Below are 19,738 nucleotides of genomic sequence, written 5' to 3'. Positions count from 1 at the left end.
ACTGATGCATAACGGGGATCATTGGAGAATGCCTTCTTCAATATCCTCATTAACCTGGCCAGGAATTTGCTGCATCATCTTCCTTGAGTCAATATCCTCTTATACCAAGGGCAGATGATCCCATCTTGACCACACAATCATCTCAGTGAGCTAATTACTACATCCCAGCTATGACTTATTTGAATCCCATGATTAGATGCCCGTAATTCATTGTCAATATGTAATCATCCATTGATGAGATGTCCTTGGTGTCTTATGTCAATGGATCACTTATACAACAGTGACATGAATCAACCTGATTGATATTAATGCATAATACCATTCAGGGATTCTTCGGATCAATTCAGTGAACGCTTTCTCCAAAGAGCACCCACTATCTACTATCTCTCCTTAGTGTCACCACACTAATAGCCACAAGATCAACTATAATTGTCATATAAATATGATCAGATAGTGCTATTATATCCAAACAATTCAATATTTGTCTCGACTATCCATCGAATAGGAATATCTAGAATACATGTTTAAGGACTAGCAATCACTATATTATGATCTCATCATAATTCACTAGGTCAATGCACATCTTCATGGACTTCATTATAAACAACACATTGGAATAATATCGAATGTAATATTTTATTCAATGAACTTAAATAAATCATGCAATGTGATTTGGTTTGACGGCCGCATAATATCCATCATATAAAGAGGCCTAAGAGGCAAAATCAAGAAATCTAGGAGAACTTTGGATAAAAAACTAAAGGTGAAATGGATGTAATAGTTTGTAAAACCCTGAAATCAGTTCAACTCCCAATTCAACCTTTCATAAATTTGAGAACTGTATCTTTCAAGAAGCATGCTTATAATGTACAAATATGTGAAATTTTATTTGTTATTATTCCATGTGAGATCCTATTCATTGACATGTAAATGTTTTTGCAATGTGACAAATATGATAATTGATCCAAGTAAGAACATGATGTATAAAAAGGGAAGACGGTGATGATCACGGATCTATGAACACAGATATCCTTAAACCTGAATACTTTGAGCCAAATCTTAAGTATTTAAATATCCTATTTCATTTGCATAGTATCTTAAATCACCTTGAGTAAAGCTAAAGGGAAGTCATATAAAACAGATCTTTAAAAAATCATCCATCTCTTCTGCCTTGGTAGATGTGATTCACTACATCTATACTACTATAAAGCAAATACATGTGCGCTTCTGGCCTCTGATTGGCTGATAGAAAAGAGAGAAAAGAGAGTGAAAGAGAGTGAGAGAAGAGAGAGAAGAGAGTGAGAAAGTGAGAGGGCCCCCTCCCAGCCGCCGTTTCGCCCTCCTCCCACGGCCTCCCACGCCCCCTCCCCGCCGCTGCAACCCCCATCCCCGCCTCTGCCACCCCCTTCCGGCCGCCACCCCTCCCTCCTTCCCTGGCCTCCCACGCCCCCTCCCCGCCGCCGCCCCGCCCCTCCCCCGGCCTCCCACACCCCCTCCCCGCCATCGCCCTGCCCCTCCCCCGGCCGCCCGCTTCCTCCCCGCCGCCACCTCCTTCCCCGCTGGCCCCCCCTCCCCCCTCCCTGCCGCCTCTCAAGTCGGGCAGAGGTCGAGCCGCTCGAGCCGTGAGCCACCAGGAGCGGGGAAGAGAGGCGAGGCAGCGGGAAGGCGCGGACAGCGGGAAGGGCCAGGCGCGGCGAGGAAGGGCCAGGCGGCGGCGGCGGGGAGGCGCGTCTTGGGACAGTTCTCTCTCTCTCTCTCTCTCTCTCTCTCTCTCTCTCTCTCTCTCTCTCTCTCTCTCTCTCTCTCTCTCTCTCTCTCTCTCTCTCTCTCTCTCTCTCTCTCTCTCTCTCTCTCTCTCTCTCTCTCTCTCTCTCTCTCTCTCTCTCTCTCTCTCTCTCTCTCTCTCTCTCTCTCTCTCTCTCTCTCTCTCTCTCTCTCTCTCTCTCTCTCTCTCTCTCTCTCTCTCTCTCTCTCTCTCTCTCTCTCTCTCTCTCTCTCTCTCTCTCTCTCTCTCTCTCTCTCTCTCTCTCTCTCTCTCTCTCTCTCTCTCTCTCTCTCTCTCTCTCTCTCTCTCTCTCTCTCTCTCTCTCTCTCTCTCTCTCTCTCTCTCTCTCTCTCTCTCTCTCTCTCTCTCTCTCTCTCTCTCTCTCTCTCTCTCTCTCTCTCTCTCTCTCTCTCTCTCTCTCTCTCTCTCTCTCTCTCTCTCTCTCTCTCTCTCTCTCTCTCTCTCTCTCTCTCTCTCTCTCTCTCTCTCTCTCTCTCTCTCTCTCTCTCTCTCTCTCTCTCTCTCTCTCTCTCTCTCTCTCTCTCTCTCTCTCTCTCTCTCTCTCTCTCTCTCTCTCTCTCTCTCTCTCTCTCTCTCTCTCTCTCTCTCTCTCTCTCTCTCTCTCTCTCTCTCTCTCTCTCTCTCTCTCTCTCTCTCTCTCTCTCTCTCTCTCTCTCTCTCTCTCTCTCTCTCTCTCTCTCTCTCTCTCTCTCTCTCTCTCTCTCTCTCTCTCTCTCTCTCTCTCTCTCTCTCTCTCTCTCTCTCTCTCTCTCTCTCTCTCTCTCTCTCTCTCAAGCTTGGGAGGCCTGGAGTTCTTGGTCTTTTAGTGCTGGGCATTTCTTCCTCTCACTCTAATGAGAAATTGACCCATACGTTTCCAGAGAAGATCTTCCTGTATGCCCTCCCATTGTTGGGAAGAATCTCACCCTCTTTGGAAGAGTTTATCAGCCTTGACGCTCTCTTATCCTTCGTATGCGATCGCCATGGGCTTCCATTTGCTGAGGAAATCGAGTCCCCCACCACAGATCTTCAGGTATAGCTGTGTAGGATCAATTATGAGCATAAACTTTTTATTTTTTTCTCGAGCAATTATGAATGTTTTTTTGTCACTGGTGATTGGTTTCTGATTCCTGTTAAATCCGAAGCAGGTCACGGCGCTGACCGCCTCTGCAATCAAACAGACTATGAAGAGGGTTTAAGAGGTCTGGAAGATGATGAAGACTCAATCTAGCCGCCCCCCTGTTAAAGCTCTCAGGAGGTTGATCACTTTACCGATATTCTAATCATTCGAATAATCATTTTAGTAACAAAAAATTACTTTCTTGAGAAGCTCTTACATTTTAAGCTGAAGTTGATGTTTTCTCTAAAAAAGCTTAAAGAAATTGTTTTCCTTTATTTCTTTACTGATGTTCTTTTTTCTTCCCAAAATTAGAAAAATTATTCGAATGGGGAAGCGCCCTCCCTCGGCTGCCCCGGCCAAGGCAAGGGGGGGGGAGGAGAGGGGGGGGTGTTGGTGCGGGGGGGCGGTGGGAAGGGGGCGCGTGCTACCGAGGAAGGGGGCAGCTAGGAGGGGGCACAGGTGGCCGGGGGAGGGGCGGGGTTGCGGCATGCGCACATAACCGCACCACACAGGCCCGTGTGCAGTGTGTGGTGCGGTGTGTGAATATTCTGTGCGGTGCGATGTGCGAAATTTGCACATCGCACCATACAGGGGCACGAAAAAAATTATCTAAAGCTCGCATTGGCCGGCGGGGCCAAAGTGGGGAAGAAGACCTTTTTTGTGCCGCAATTCTTTTGATACCTTTTTTGTGGATAAATATCCAACCTTTAATTGTAGTAATAAAGTATTTTTTGCCGATTTAATCCAATGTCTAAGTTTTTCGCGTACGGAGAAATCTGGTGAGGGGAGAAATCTGGGTTGTGGTTTGATTTTCAATACAGAGAAGTTTAATAGAGAATTTTTTCCATGGAGGTTCCTGTTGATCATCGCAATCATTCTTCTGATACTTTTTTTCTCGATAAAAATCCAACCTGTAATTGTTTTAATAAAGTATCTTTTGGCGATTCAATCCAATGTCTAAGATTTTGGTAGTATGATTTTGGGAATTTCTTGGCTCTGCGTTCTTCCTAACCCAGTTGAGCCACGTCGAGTCTCTGGCAATGGCGATACTCTGTATGGCATGTTCCCAAGTAAGTCGGTTTATTCTGCCCTTTTTCTCGATGCAGATTGCGTCATTAATTTGCTATTTTGTGGCAACAAAACGTTATTAATTTGCTATTTTTGTAGATTATTCTGTTGAATTTTATTGCTTTCTGGTGAAGGGAGAAATATGGGTTGTGGTTTAATTTTCAATACGAAGAAGTTTCATGCAGAATTTGTTCCGTGGAGGTTCCTGTTTATATCCAACCCATAATTGTAGTAATGAAGTATCTTTTGGTGATTTTAAGAGTTTCCAAGGAGCCCGTAATGTCAATACCTTGGAAGGAGACGTTGTCCAAGCCGCCTGTAGGGCACTCACCTTTTCCCACTTCTGCCACAACAGGGTAACCATCATCCTTCTCAAATGGGTGCCGACATACTACCATCAGGTCAGCAACTATGTAAAATTGATAAACTCATCGGAGAAGCTGAATAAGATTAATTTTTTTGGTTCCCCAGAAATTTGTGGTTTAAGTTTATTAATGGGCTTTTCCAATTTCTTGAAATGGCTGGTTCACAGGTTTGGAAGTTCAACCTCACAGAGTCGGGTCTCTTCTGCGTTCTTCCCTGGCTCACGATGGCTCTTTCAACAAATTTTGTCAGTTGGGTGGCGGACTCTCCCGTGAGCCGAAGATTATCGCTCACGACCATGCGTAATGTATCATTTATCTTGAAGTGGCTAGATCCACAGCCGTCGGATACCCGTGGTTTATCAATCAACAGTCACGATGAATTATCAAAGCGCATTCCTCTCTAGCCGTCGGATTGAATTCTAGGCCAAGGTATAACATTACACTGCGCCCTCGCTCTTCCTCCTACACCTCTCTTCATGTTCGTGGATGCCGGCCTCCAGACCATAGCGTGAGCAACCCCGCTGGCGCTTTCAGTTCTCCTTGCCTCTCCTACCCGTACGGCATTTCCCTTTTAAAAATTTGCAAATTTCTCTTGGGTGATCTCTCGCAGGAATGCTAACCAGAGGTAATCGACATGGCCGAGGGGGCGAAGACTGCCATCATCCCTGAGTCGGTTCTGAAGAAGAGGAAGCACGCCGAGGCATGGGCATCCGCCGAGAATAAGATCTCGAGCAGCATAAGAAGAATGCGGAAAACCCCAAACTTATTTTCAGCAGGGCTCTCCAGTACGCCGACGAGTACAAATTCATAAGATGGGATTGGGTTCATTAGATAGTTTGAGATTAATCATTTTGTATTGTTAATCTCTTGATTTCTTTTGGATTCTTAGGAAAAGGAACAGATACTGTTGAAGCCGGAGGCCAGATTGAAAGGTGGATTCTACCTTGAGCCTGAGGCTAAGCTTCTATTTATCATTCGAATTCTGGGTTGAGCACAAGTCTTTGACAAGAACTACCAATGCTATTTTATGTCGGAATCTATAGTGCTCTTTGATGAGTCTGAATTTCATCATTCTTTTACAGCGGACAGATGATTACCATGGTCTTATTTTTTCCGTCTTTTAATTATTTTCTAAGGCCCTGCTTTCTCTCCCTTCTCTCTCTACCCAAGCGAGCATTGCGAGCGGGCCCCACTAGTTACAGCATATGTTAATACCTTTCAATAAAAATGTAACCCATGTAGGACGCAAAAAAATATCTGACATTTTGAGAAAGCTAGTTAAATTATATTCCTATAGAATATAAGCAATATGTGAGCACCTTTGATTAATTATGAAATTGGTAGGATGATATTTTATCGTATCTCTTAAAGACATTGAAAGTAGTAATAATATAAAGGTGATTGCTCATAATGACAATATGAAATTTGGTGAATTAGAGTCTACACTCCTATAGTTGTTATTAGATGAAATATTTATTAGATACCACCATGTAAGTTTATAGGATGTAATTGTGAAGGAGGAAGCTTGCTAATACGTAGGTGACTGAAACTTTATCCCATAGTCCCATAAAATTAGGTAGATCTTTCTTACTATGTCCCATGCAACTATTTATTGGGGTAATGGAATAGTGCAAATCAAGGTAGAATAATACGAGGTCAAAATGCAGATATCTAAACTCCTTAAATACTTTGAAAGTTAAAGTGAAGATCTATGTGACTATGTATTTTAAAATATGAAGAGATACATGTACATGGATCGTCAAATATCACCAATTCTGAATTAAAGTGCTTAGAATTACAAAATTTCATAGAGGTGTACCTCAGACTTACGAAAAACTATCGTGGAAAAAAATATTAAATGACATCAATGAAAAAAGAAGACCCTTAGTGATGGGGACCATCAAGCCCCGAAGATCCGGTCTCAACCACCTCGAGGAGCAAGGGCTGAGGTGAAAGGCAACGTGATGTCGGACGTCATCAAGATGTCGTCTGGTTGGTACCAAGACAATGCTCGGATGCCTAGATGATGTCTGACGTCATTGACGATGTCATCCAACGGGTAATCCCCCAAGGGGAATGTAACTACATGAAGTGATGAACCCTAGGTAGAGGTACGTGCAGGCCCCAACTTGTGAGTTTTGTTGAGCTTTGAGTTCGGGGGCGGGTGAGCATTGACGGTGACGATGACCTTTTGACCCTCGTTGGAGCAACAACAGCAACTACGACGTCGAACAGAATACTTTCGTTGGCCCTCACACGTAACTGACGGGCTCGACCCGTAGCTAGGAAATCACTTGTGGCGTAGTTTTCTCGGTATTCTCTCACCTATTTCTAACCCCGAGTGCTGTGGAGTGCAGCCAAAGATATACTGAAGAAAGTAATATAACTGATGAGAAAGAGGAACGATGTACCTCATCGGTGGCGGCGTTCGTCATCGGTGTCTTTGATGGTGCACGGGCCGGTGTGGGCAGTCAGGCGAAGGCGTGCTATTGATGGGCATGACTGGGCTTGACTGGCGGTAGTGTCGTGGCGTAGGAGCAATAGTCAGTGCTGATGTGAGGAAGCGAGGGGTGTGAGGCATTGATGCAGCTCGAACAACCAGCCAAGCTTGGTGGGCACAACCTTAGGGTGGGTCAGTATAGGCGAAGTCGATCAGCGGATGCGAGCAGAGGGCTGACGGCAGCTATCAACACGTGGTGAGGTGCAATGGGATGGCGCGCATGGGCGACTGGCAGCGGCAGTGGTTTCGGTCGCAATGCTGATGCCAGGTCAGGCACATGGTGGTTATGCGACCCAAGCCAAGTGGCGCAAATGGGCAGGTTGATTTTGAAGCAGTGCCCAGGCAGTTTGTCGCCTAGCAAGTTGGCTTGAACACACTGTCTAAAAGGCAACGTGCACCAGGACAGATCGTATAGTACGGCGCAACCATGCAAGCAGCCTGCACCTTGGGAGATTCCTCGTGTAGCTGGTTCGGCGCCCAGGCGAACAGCATGGCTGTCGTGGTGCAATCGTCACTGGTTGTCATGGCTGATCGCAGCACGATGGATGTCATGGTGCCGTTCCATAGGTCGAGTGCCATTATGGGCTGTCACATAGGAGCCTAGCGGTTGGTGAAGGGGGGTGCAACTACCCAGTGGATGGCGTAGAATCGCACTACATGTCCAATCACCACAGATCACCATCAGGAGACCGTGTTGACCCATCGCGGTGGACGCAGACGTCACGCGGATTCCCCTCGATAGTGGATGTCACCATAAAGTCATGTGGCATTGACTGGTACAGAACTGTCATGTGCAGCACACGACGTGAGTTGCTCACGTACACGATCGGGGGAAGAGTGGTCGACATGCGAGGTAGTGAGAAGTCGGTGAGTCTACTGATCGTGTGAATCCACAGCGGCGATGGGTGAAGCCAGTGATGGGGAACGAAGGGGACAGAGGTTCCCTCCCCTCTCCCTAGCTCTCTTCTCTTCCATGTTCTTCCCCTTCTTCCTCCCTCTCTTCCCCTCTTTCTCTTCTTTGTGAGACCAAGGAAGAAACAAATGATTCCAAATATAATTTCCTGGTCTGCTGACCTAGGGTACCCACTTCTCCCTTATATAGAAAGGGGTCGTCCATTAAGGGGGTCCATATAGCTAAGGACCCCCTTTTAAACAACAACAAAAAATAAGATACTAAAAACTAAAAGACTCGATGACAAAATGATACAAGACAAAACAGACACGACGCAACAACATGAAAACGAACACAAGAACACAGTAAAATGTCCAGCATAATGAGCACGAGCTGCTAGAAATCTAAACAGGCGATGGTGAAGTCATGCTCGCGCCCAGGGTATGTGACCCAGGTGTCTTTGATTGTGCCCTGGCATGCCGGTCAAGTGGGCTCGAAATGGCAGGATGTCGGTGACAATGATGGTGGCTCCAATGATGTCTCTGATGGAGTAAGCTGGCGCGCTCCATCACCCTGCCTTCGACTATTTGTCCTAGTTAATAGGGCCCCGAAGGTTGATGATATTTTCATTTGTGCTTTTATGGCTTCTTTTTGCTTGTAGACCTTGTGTAGTGGTCAATCTGATTGTGCGTTTGTGTTTGTTTGCGTGTCTTTGGGCCTATACATAGTCGTGTGTGTGGACCTCTCCTTTCAGGAGCCCATGGAACTTTTATGTGTGCTTTTCACCCTGTTTTCCTTAGGGTGGGGGGGCATACTACCCCCGATGTAAGGGGCGTACCCTCTAGTTAGAAGAATAATAAAGAAAAAGAAATAAGAAGGAAAGTGTATCGGTTTCTGAAAAAAATTATAAATTTCCAGTTTTTCCCTTCCTGTGTTTTACCCCTCCATTGCCATTGCCTGCATCACCCGTGCCACCCAAGCCCCCCGTGATAGCATGCAACCAAGTCTCATTTCATGGTACAAGAGGGTATGCTTTCATGGCCATTATATACAGCAACATAATATATGAAATAATCTTTTTTTTTACATATTGATATATGAACACGCATCATGCAGATCTTACACATGAAACATTGAATTGTATTAAATAATCCAAGTTATCATGTGCACTATTTTCTCTACATATTCATATTTTTAGACTAACCCAAATGACTTCTTTCAATTCAACTAGTAATATTCTCATATCTTCTTGAGGTTATTTGAGTGAAAGGACTTTGGTAAACTTAACGATGCCCAAGCCACAAAAGGGAATTCAAGGACAACATCAAGCACATATACGTGTACATGGATTGATCAAAATGGTTCCAAATTTTTTATTTCTGGCATAAAGTCAAAATTAAGGCACTCATGAATTGGTAAAAATAGTTCCAAGTATTGAATTCAAATATGGTATCCATTTTCATATCTAGATCAACCAAAGATTTTGATGTAATTAGCAGATCAGCTCATTCTGAGCCACAAATACAAGGGAATTAAATTAGAAGAGATCGTATTAATCCAAGGGAAATCTTACATTTATTTCTTTCATTTTTATTAAGTTCTTTCTGTTTCTCCCCTGGTAGTCTTGAAAAGTGAAACAATATAATTTCACGGTCCCTTTATTGTGCATATGTGCACAAAAACTAAAGCGGAAGAAAATATTATGATTCTCTCTAGAATCCAAGTAGGCTATGCACTACCCAGCATGGTATTTGAAGTTATAAGGTCTTTTAACCTCTATTCCATGAAATGCAACCTTCAAATCCCGCCTAAGAACAATTCATGGAGATAAAAAGACACCTTCAGAGAAAATCATCATCCATTGCTCATTTGTTATTAGTTTCCATCATTAAGGCTCAATCTACCCATCTGCACTTCTAAACTAAAATTTATGACACTCTATACGCTTAAACTTCCAGTGGTGGAGAAACTCGCCTTCAATCTCTACCATTATTGTTGTGTGCCCATGGTAAAAAAGATTTACTATCACTTTCATCACTGAAATCTGTCATTCTTTCAATATCCACTTCTACAAACTACAAAGGTATGGCTATCTTGCTTTATGGTTTAAGTTAAATATAAAAAATAAAGTTAGCAAATCTAGAATGACTCACAACAAACGCATTCCTATTGTAAGTTGAGATCCAAAAATGGAATTGTAGCATGAGCTTCCAAGTCTGCAATTCCAATATGATTTCATGCACTAGAAGATAAAGAATGACTGTGATGCAAGTTTAAATAAATCAACCTCAATGATCCAATCACCCATGCTAGATTGGGTCAAGTATTTTTCAGTTCTTCTATAGAGTAAAGTTGATCTATTCAAGTGTTTCTTGTCTATATGTATCCAAATCATCCTCAGCCCACCAATCTCCGCTCTTTCATCTCAATGTGCCCCACTACTAATCCACCAGTGTTGTTATGTAATTTTAGAATCACGGATAATGTGTTATTTTTATATTAATTTAAGGAATTTGCACATTTATCTTCAATAAATGGTCACTACATACTATTATTCAATGTTTAAGTGATATATTATTATTTAGAATGAAATTGTGGTTTTTTCCAATGATATTGGATTTTTCAACAATTTTATAACCTTCAATTGATAAAATAAATACGTGTATATGTCCTAAAATAAAATAAATTATTTATGAAAATATTTTTATGGGTTTAATCCATTTTTAAAGATATTATGATTTTTTATTTTACGGATTTTATAAAATGTAGAATTTGTAAAGATATGCATTATTGGATTTTTTACCAATTTCAATAAAAAAGACCATCATATGTATTGAATTACAGATAATTAGTATTTATTAATATGGAATTCAATTAAATAGGTTAATTCCAATATTTATTTAAATAATATTAAATTTCAAATAATTCTCAACATTATTTTAGTTTTTTATAAATTACACCAGTAGGATAATTATTTTCCCATTGGCTTACAACTATTCTAGAATAATTTTCTTTTGTTTGATTTTATAGGATTTCATTATCAAAAATTTTATTGAATTCCTAGAACTAAATTGAATTGAATTTTCATTTATTTGATATTTTTTCCTTTGGATTTGACCCACGTTGTGTGCTTATAATGATATTTATAAATGTTGGTGTATAGAATGAAACCCATAAATTATGTTTTATCGTATTTGTATCTCATTAAGAGGGCAGGGTGCCCAGATGATAATATCAATTTAGGGTTTTAACTCATCATTGGTAATTAAGATTATTCAATAAAAATATATTTACCAGTACTTATGAATTTTTAACTAGTGAAGACTACGGATCATCTCCACAGGGAACGGTGATTAAAGATTCCATTTTAAGGTAAGCATTTTCTTACAATGGTGATTATCGATTAGAGAAGCATTAGAGAAAAGGGGGAGTTTACCGGCGCTCACAAATTGTTGTGATCCTGGCAGAACGTAGGATCTAAGGTAAGCATTTTCTTACTATGGTTATTATCAATACGAAAAGATAAAGACGAGGATATAATAGGCGAGATAGTGATATAGAGGAAAAGCTTGTAGAAGTTATAATTAATATTTAAATTAACAAAGAAAAGAGGAAATGATCGTAGAATTATGCAAAGTGATATGTGAATGGGGTAGAGAATGTGACGGACACCGTAGTGATCGAGTGCGTGAACAATGTGATGGTAGAGCGAGAGAAAATATTATGGGGATGTAAGTAGATGATATGATAGTGAAAAGGTGACAGTAAATCTTAATTAAACTAACGATGATGTTGGGAAATAGCAACGTTAGGCGAAGATGCTTACCTTAGATTCTTACGTTCTGCCAGGATCACGGCAATTTTTGAGTGCTTGTAAGCTCCTCTTTTTCTCTAATGCTTCTTTCAACATACCCAAGACACCAAGAACACACTACATGGATCTCAAAACTCATTATCTTTCAATCAACCCACAATAGAAGGAAGCAAGTTCAGGATGCATTTCACGGTAACCCAGGCCTCTGTTTATATATTAGAGGGATGGATGGAAAGATGAGGTGGAGACAAAGCAATGCTGAAATTTCAGCTCAATTGAACCTGGGAATCCTCAAATATAGTTATTTGTCTCTCCTCATCATTGGCTCTAACACTTCCTCTTTTTCATTTTTAGTTGAAATGTCAAATCTATTAGATTCCTCATCCTCTCGTCTTCGCTGCTCATGCTTTTTGGAGCTGCCACGTGTACCTGTAGGGGAAAAATATAAAAGAGAATAATCATGTATTATATTATTTAAAAAGTTTTACTTTATTATTCTTATAGCTGAAGTGGCTGCACGTCATCACTCGCCACATCAACCAAATACCCCTTTTTAGCAAATAAGATAGTGACACATGTGTGCCGCGTGTACACGTGCACACCATGTGTTGCATGATGCATAATGATAGCCGCTTATGTTGACCATTTCACAGAGAGAGAGAAGAAAAAAGTAGTGTTTTGTATTTTTCAGTCCACCCAACATTTATTGTGAAAAAAAGGTCTCCTTTTTTAATTCGTCCACGTCATCCTTCACCTGAAAAAGTCAAAAAGTGATTCCTTAATCATTAAATGCAATCATGGGTTCGCTAGTTGTGATGCCATGATTGTTTCGCTAGGCATGATGCAATATTGCTTTGCTAAATGATTGGTTGTCCCTAATCATTACTACTAGCTATGATTCGTCGTTGTTCAATGAATCAAATGACAACATGTGACGGCGCAAAATAAGATACTCAAAATAAATTCTAAAATCCATATTTAATAAAATAAAGGTCAAAATACATATAAATATATACTTCAACTTAGAAAATTCATATCTTTCTGTATTTGATGTCTAAAAATTCCAGAAAATCCTATTCCGACTCAAAAAATTATATTTGTTTAGAAAATATTGTCATAAAATCCCCAAATAAATAATAAATTCCAAAAAAATTAAATTTTCATTCAAAAAAGGAATTTAATAATTTTAAGCATGATAAATGCATATATAGTTGAATTGATGCAAATAACATATAAATATGATCAGATTAAGGTACTAAAAATGTGTGTTATCACCAGAGAGAGGTAGAATAAGGATAGAAACCAAAAAATGCTTTCAAGGATAATATAATGTCCTAATAACCTTTACCGACCAAGATTTTAATTATCTATATCAATATATAGATAAATTAATCAATAGTGACTTAAATATATTGGATATGTTGAGTTGCCAGCCCATGGGGTGCCAAGCTGTAATTGTGTCCTAGAAAAGACCACATAGATCAAACATCTCATGGAACCTTACAATGATCAGATAATGTGGATGTATAATCCCTCACTTGATTCATGCTCCTAGAACAACTCATGGTATGGTCAACTATGAAAGCATAATCGATCATCATTATCAATCCATTTGGAAATCTTTCAAGACCTTTCATTTGGTAGTCTACTTTCTTGGACTAGGACTTCATCAAGTCATCTTCATTGAGTTGTATTCTCTTATATCAATGGTGGGAATCGTATCTAGAGCACTCAGACTAAGAATGTTTTGAATTCCATAATACGGATCTTGAAACTCAGATTCAAAGTACAGTATTACATCCACAATATGTCATTAATGTGTTCAACATAAGTGCAAATTACACAACCGTGACATAAATCAACGCCTTTAAAATTTAGGTATAATACCATTTAGGGATTCATAATGATTAATTCAGTGCATGTTTTACCTAAAGAAACTATAATCATATCTCTTTGGATATTTGCATAGGACTACACAAACCCATCATATGAATTCTATTATACCTGGATATTTATTTCCTGCTCGATTATCTTTCAAATAGGAATATTTAAAAACTTTTTAAGCACCAGCAATCTCTGTATTATGGTCTCAGCACAATTCACTATGTCATAACACGAATAATATTATAAATATTGCACGTGAATTATATCAATAAATCTTGTATGACATATTTTTATTGTCTTTGTTGTCGTGTACTTCTATCACATTTTTTGGGAGCAAGAGAATTATTTATTTTTTCTTCTAACCTTCTCTGATTGGAACAATGAGTTATAGGACTATTTTTCCACCGACAATCAACGTGTGATCAGAGATTCCCACTTAAAAATGAATACAAACTAATGAGATAAAAATTTGAAAAGCAAACACTTCAATGGAGGAATCACCTTGCATGGAGTCATATATTCTGTCATTTGCTTCCTTGAATGACTTTTCTCAAGCTGCACAAATGTGTGACCTCAAAATAAATACAATCAAGCAGTCATCACCACATAAGATCTCCTCATCATCTTCTTGATCATTACTTCCAAGGATTTCGGAGCATTTTCCCACCATTCCAGTCACACTTTGAAGGAACACCAAACAAAAAGAATGGAGATGAAAGAGGGAGCCTAAGGAAATCATATATTATATTTAATATAGTTTTTTTACATAAAATGTTGCACTTTAAGTATATCCTCTAACATATAATGAACCTTGTTTGTGTGACTCTCTAGGCCCATGTACTAGTCTAGTTAAAAACTAAATTGTCATGATCAGATGTGGGGAAGTAGAGAGTGATATTTAATATAGACGTTTTGGTGTCAGTCCTGAATTTCATTTGGAATTTTAGTGATAGGGTGAGAAGATTATTTTCTTGCTCTCTCTCTCTAGAATTCTGAGAGTTACTGAGGGCCAAGTGGAAAGGTGAGCTGAAAAGGCCTAGGTGGGACAGAGAAACCCTTCTCTCTCTATTCCCTCTCCCAAGAAGTTCTCATCTCTCTCTCTACATTGGACCTTCCAAAGGATCACATCCAGGGCTTGTGGAGGTGGAAGGAGGGTCCTACCAGCCAGGTTAGCCAATTCTTTCTTTCTCTAACCCTCTCCTTCTTGACTAATCTTGATTTATTGTGGTAGAAATCAAGATTAGTGGTTCTTTCTCTCTCTAGATCACCTGCCCTGTGGGAATTTGGTGATCTTGGCCCAATGACACACCCCATTCCATATTCAACACTTTGCAGATCCCACAAGTGTGGGGTAAAACAACATGTTGCAAATCTTGACTAATCTTGATTTCTTGTGGTACAAATCAATAGTAGGGATTCTTTCTCTCTCTAGACTTTCTGGCCTGTTGTAATTGAGTGTTCTTGGCCCAACAACACACCCAATTCCATTCACAACAATCGACAAATCCCACAAGTGTGGGGTGAAACAGAATATTGCAAATCTTGGTTGAAATTCATTTCAACCAAGATTTGTTTAAGAAGCAATTGTTTTCTTCTAAATAGCCTGTTCTAAATTCTTCTAAATTCTTCTAAATTCTTCTAAATTCTTTTAAATATCACTAAAATGTGTTTTGAACTTACCTGAATTTTCACAATCATTAAAATCATTTAAATGGAGAAAGGCATAACTCACTATCGTTTACACTCAATTTAATCAAAATAAAATTTAGTATAATTCCTAAAATTCTTACACACCTATTTGTATTTTAAATCCACTCAGAATTGGTCTAGTACTCTTTGTGGTTAGACCAGATGGATTCTCAGTGGAATTCTATATAGCATGTTGGGATAGCCTAGGCACGGACTTGGTGCTTGCTATCAAGGAGGTATTTGCACGCAAAGTCCTACCACGAAATTAGAAATCCACTTTCTTGGCGCTTATTCCAAAAGTGGAAAACCCAGCTTCATCTAGGGACTTCCGCCCTATCAGTTTTTGTAATGTATGCTATAAAGTGGCATCTAAGATCATTCCAAATAGACTAGGGACCTTCCTTGATAGGCTTATCTCACTTGAACAGTGTGGTTTTGTGAAGGATTGACAGATCCATGACAGTATCATGCTAGTTCAAGAGTTAGCCCAGTCCTTAAAAACTCATATTCGAGGTTCAAATGTTATCATCAAATTGGATATGGAAAAGGATTTTGATCGAGTTGAGTGGAATTTCCTTATCCTAGTGTTACGTCGCTTTGGGTTCACCGATGCATTCATCGATCTCGTCGATACCTGCATTAGAGAGAATCACTTCTCCCTCCTGGTGGACGGAAACTCCACTGGGTTCTTCACAGCCACGAGAGGTCTACGGCAAGGTGATCCTATCTCACCCATCCTTTTCATATTTATGGAGGAGGTCTTTAGCCGATCGCTCACACGACCGATCGCACGAGGCCTTATCCAACCATATTTTACGAAAAAGGGGATGCCTGATCCTCTCGCACCCACTATTTGTAGATGATGTCATCCTTTTCCTCAATGGATATAAAAAATCTATTAAGGAACTTATGAGTGTCCTCACTGCGTACGAGCGGGCTGTTGGTTAGCTCGTCAATACCTCAAAGAGTAGTTTTATGCTTGGTCCTATCACCACTATAAAGCGCTCTCAGATTATCCAACACTATACCCAATACTCTCGAGGATGCCTCCCTTTCGATTATCTTAGATGCCTTATCTTTCTCGGACGGGCTCGCCATTTGATGCCTTATTGGTCAAATTGAGAAAGAAACTTGAGGGATGGTAACTTCGTTTTCTATCCCTTGGCAGACGCATCCAACTTATCCGACACATCCTCATGAGTATTCCGCTACATAACCTCGTGGTCCATTCACCATCTCTTACAATCCTCTGCTTTGTGGAGCGATTGTGCGCCCGATTCTTATGGTCCGGTCACCTCGAGGGAGAGAGTTGCCACCACTGGGTTTCTTGGGAGGAAGCTTGTCGGCTGACGCACGAGGGCGGTCTAGGAATCAGACACCTTCAGGACGTCCAAGACATGCTTCAAAAGAAGCTCGTGTGGCGAATGCACACCACACAGTCCCCAATGGGGATTTTCATCTCAGCGAAATATGGTAGTGGGCCCATAGAAAGTTGGATATCCAAGGTAATCGCAGATGGCGGACTTGGCAGCGACATTGGCTAGAGATCCCCAAGGTCACACGATGGCATGTCAGTAGAGGCACGATTAATACCTGGTATGATACATGGCCCGTAGACAGTGGCACAGCTGCTCACGAGCAACACGCGCCACCTTTGGGAGTAGCATGGCCTCCCCTTAGACACTTTATCCCAGGCATGTAGTATTGCCATCGAGACCACTCACGACTATGTTATTTGGACACTTACCCTTGACGGATCATACTCTTGTAGATATTCTTGGGAGCATTTTTGTGAGAAATCCCCCATCCAGCATTGGGGTCGTCGCATATGGCATCTGGCAATCATTACTCGGGTCTCCTTTTTCCTCTAGAGACTAACGATCGAGTGATCCGTATTAGTCACTCCCTCAGTTCATGTTGCCATTGTTGCCCCACATCTCTGCAAGCTGAGACTATGGAGCACCTCTTCTTCCATGGTGAGACAGTCGTAGCTTGTTGGCGTCAAATTACATATCATTGGCGTCCACTCCTCGATACCTCCCCTATTCTCACACCGTTAGAGTGTTTTGGCAAGATGTATCTCTCGCCAACACGCTCTAAATGGAGTCCCTTCCTACACATCACCATAGCCTACTTACTATGGGAGATATGGAAAGGGAAAAATTCCTCTTGTTTTGCAGGTACTCCCATGTGCGCCTTGGATATCATGCGACGAGTCAAGCTATGGATACAGCGCATCCACCATCTTATACCTCCTCGCTCCCACAGCTCAGCCCTCGCATGTGATCTCCTTCGCTCTTGGGGCATCCGGGTGACCCTCGCCCCTACCCACATTTGGCTACAGATTATTCGTTGGCATCCACCGCCAACCGGCACCCTCAAGCTAAATGTGGATAGTGCAGCCAAAGGGAATCCTGGTCCAGCTAGAGGGGGTAGTTTCATCCATGACCATACAGGGAGTATTATCTTTGCTTTTTCGTCCTTCTATGGTATTCAAACTAATACAGTAGTCGAGGCTATGGTGATACATGATGGTTTACTCCTTTGTGAGGAACAAAACCTTCACAATATCGTTGTAGAATCAGACTCACAGGTATTAGTTGACATGCTTCGTGTAGGTAAATGCTCCCAGTGGTGGCGTTAGGGGGTCTGGCAGGATATCATGCAGTGTTGCCCTTGCACAACTAGTGTTCTTCACCAGCTACACGAGGGAAATCAGACAACAGATGCTTTTGCCAACCACACAGTATACACACGTACCCCTACCTCTTTTTTCTTTTCTTGGCAGGAACTCCCTCCTGCAGCTCGTGGATGTTACCAAGTGGAATGCCTTGGCTTGTCGGCTCTTCGCATGCGTCACACACTGTTGAAGGAGAGGCCGCGAGACTGGCGGATTGCATGGAGGGATGACGCAGGAGAACTCCCTCTCTCGCCTAATCGTCCAATTGTCGAGCACCTCAACACTGACATCTGCAGATGGCGGGTTGGACTATACTCCACGCATCGCCTTTGATAACGCCGGCTCCCCATACTCCCGCTGGCATGCGCACATCTCCTGGAGATTTACCCCCACGATTGGCATCTTGCATGAAGCGCGGAAGTGGAGCGCTCGCTCTCCCGCTTTATTGATGTCCCTGCCACGCACCTCATCGATGACACCTATCGACGCCGGGGAGAGCTCCACACACTCCATGCATCATCACCGCCATGGGGGGTTCTGGAGACACGCCAGCATGAGCGACCTACTCAGAACACCTGCCAGGTATCACTTATGTATCTTTTCCCTTTCCTGCACATGGGCGTGGACAAGTGGGATCCAAGTGTAATTGGGATATTTATGCTCACTCCACACCTAAAAATGTTGATAATCAATCCACTTTATATATAAAACCCCCCTGGGCGGCATCCAGGGCACGGATGGATCGGTCTACGGGCATAACCACAAGGCTGGATGTACCTGGCACTGTTTTTTTGCCCAAAAAAAAGACCCTTACTCCCCTATTAGTGAGGAATATAAATTTATTGCTTAATCACTAGAACTCCTCACTCGACCTAGGTTAGTGATACTTAGTATCAATAACCTAGACCCCTAGTTCCCAGATTATCACCAAGGACCATCCAAGTCCAATATACCTATAACAACTTAGATGCATCTTGATCATCACCACATAAATCAGATATTTATCAAGGACTTTGATAAACACTACAAATCTTCACTATTTTTTTTTCAAAAGATACAATATATTCTTCTTATGAAATGCCATGTAGACTTAATCTCTTCAGATCAAAAAGTTATAAATTGATTGTTTTTTGTTGTAATGACTTGAAATTTTGAAAAATTAAGCCATGGTGAATTTTGAAATTAGTTAGGAAGGCTAAGGAAAAATAAGACAGTAAAAAGATGGACCATTAAAGGATGAAAAATAACACATCTGTTAATCAATGGGATGACTCTGAAGTGTGACAAAAACATGTGGTGGTAATATATCTGCCCCTATATAGAGATTCAACTGTTGAGAACTAATTTTGGAGTCTTGCTCTGATTTTAGATCTATGATAAGGATGGCTTCAGAATCATTTCTAGTTTTTTTATGTTTTAAGGTACAGTATAACATATATCTTACATCTCTAGTCTTTGTTCTTGGGTTGAATGAATCAAGGGATAAAACAGAATGTTTACAATTTTTAGTTATTCCCCCTTTATACATGGCATATTCAACACTTCTAAAGACTTTAATTAAATTAAGGTTTGTCACCTTTAACTTGATATTTGCATTAGGAGCAATGCATAATGTAGTGAGGGATTATAAAGGCAATACATCAAAAAATGTTGTTTCTAAACATTGACTTGAGCATGAATTTATGACACTCCGCAGTGCATTCATATGTGATACATGTACGATTTAATTATCATTCCGTTTATGAGAGAGTGAGAGCAGGAGAGAGTGAGAGAGTGAAACACAGAAGATGAGCGCAAGACAAGGAGAGTGGGAGAAAGAGATGGGACAATGATAGAGTAAGCCTGAGATAGTGGAAGACGGAGAGAATATGAGACGGAGAGAGTGAGAGGGCAAGACTAAGAGAGAGTGCAAGTTTGAGAGCGAGTGAGAGAGAGATAGAAGAGAGAGAGAAAGTGAGTAA

Source organism: Wolffia australiana, chromosome 6 (genome assembly GCF_029677425.1).
Source record: "Wolffia australiana isolate 7733 chromosome 6, ASM2967742v1".
In the NCBI taxonomy this organism is placed as follows: domain Eukaryota; kingdom Viridiplantae; phylum Streptophyta; class Magnoliopsida; order Alismatales; family Araceae; genus Wolffia; species Wolffia australiana.
This window is presented reverse-complemented; position numbering follows the sequence as displayed.